This window comes from Mus pahari, chromosome 2 (assembly GCF_900095145.1).
Source record: "Mus pahari chromosome 2, PAHARI_EIJ_v1.1, whole genome shotgun sequence".
In the NCBI taxonomy this organism is placed as follows: Eukaryota; Metazoa; Chordata; class Mammalia; order Rodentia; family Muridae; genus Mus; species Mus pahari.
In genome coordinates, this window is record NC_034591.1 from 23,346,639 (window position 1) to 23,347,972 (window position 1,334).

Below are 1,334 nucleotides of genomic sequence, written 5' to 3' on the forward strand. Positions count from 1 at the left end.
GGTTTAGGTATCAGAGTAATTGTAGCTTCATAGAATGAGTTGGGCAGTGTACCTTCTGTTTCTATTTTGTGAAATAATTTGAGTAGAATTGGAATTAGGTCTTCTTTGAAGGTCTGATAGAACTCTGCACTAAACCTATCTGGTCCCTGTTCCTGCTTGCACAGGCTACTCCCAGCTGTTTTGGAACAGATGTTGCATTCCACTCACCAGTGATCCCTAAATCTGGGTGTGCTAGGGCACCTGCAGCATGGAAAGTCCTCTGGGAACCACGGGACCATCTGCCGAGTTTGTGCCCAAGGTGGTGTGGACGCCAAGAACATTTTTAAAAGATTGAGTATACCAGATCCCAAAATAAAATTTATAGTTAATTACAAGTCAATGTTTCATCATACATGAGATGGCTTGGACCATCAGAATACAAAGTTTAAGGTTGAGTTTCTCTTATAAGAATACATGGACATTTATGTCCTTTGGTGCCTGTTGCATGTATCTAGGGCTGATATACCATAGGTATTTAATGAACCAGGAAGCTTGGGATTTCCACATATGATGAGCCTCCAAAATCCATATGGCTGCTCATCCTCCTATCAAGTGTCCCCTGAAGGTTATTATGTTCCTTTGCTGTGAGTGACAAAATAAATAACCACAGGATGGGTGGATTGAATAACAGAAACTTACTCATCGTTCCCTGGTTGCTGAAGGCCAAGATCAAGATGCAGCAGGTAGATTCCTGCCCAAGCTTCTCTCCTTAGCTGGTGTGATAACTGATCTTACCATGTTGACTAGGAGAGATGAATATGAATGGTGAAAGGCATGTCTAATGGGGAAGGGATGCATTTTCAAAGAATATTGTTATGTGGAACAGTGACCGAAGAAGAAAGGCAAACGCTGAATGTGAGTAACACAACCCAGTGGGCTGGGAAGGTAAAAGCCAGAATGCTACACGAGTTCCTTTGCTTCTTAATCAAGCATGCCTATTCCTTCTGCCATTGTCTTCTGGTGACAGATTCTATCTTCTTCAGCCTTTCTATATGAGCTTACTACCAGTGCCTTTCCTGGAAATTTCCAACCTTTCAGCATGGTATTGAAACTACTAGGGACCCAGATTCATGGACTATGCACCATTGGGCTCTCTGCCTTTCCAAAGTACAGACAGCAATTGTTAAACTCTTCACCATGTAAGCCAGTCCAATAAATTCTCTATATTAATCCAGTTGGTACATGGTGTCATCTCACTATGCTCACATGTGCTCTTGCTTCTGTATCTGTGTCATAATTCCTGTATATGAATACATAGAGAGAGAGAGAGAGAGAGAGAGAGAGAGAGAGAGAGA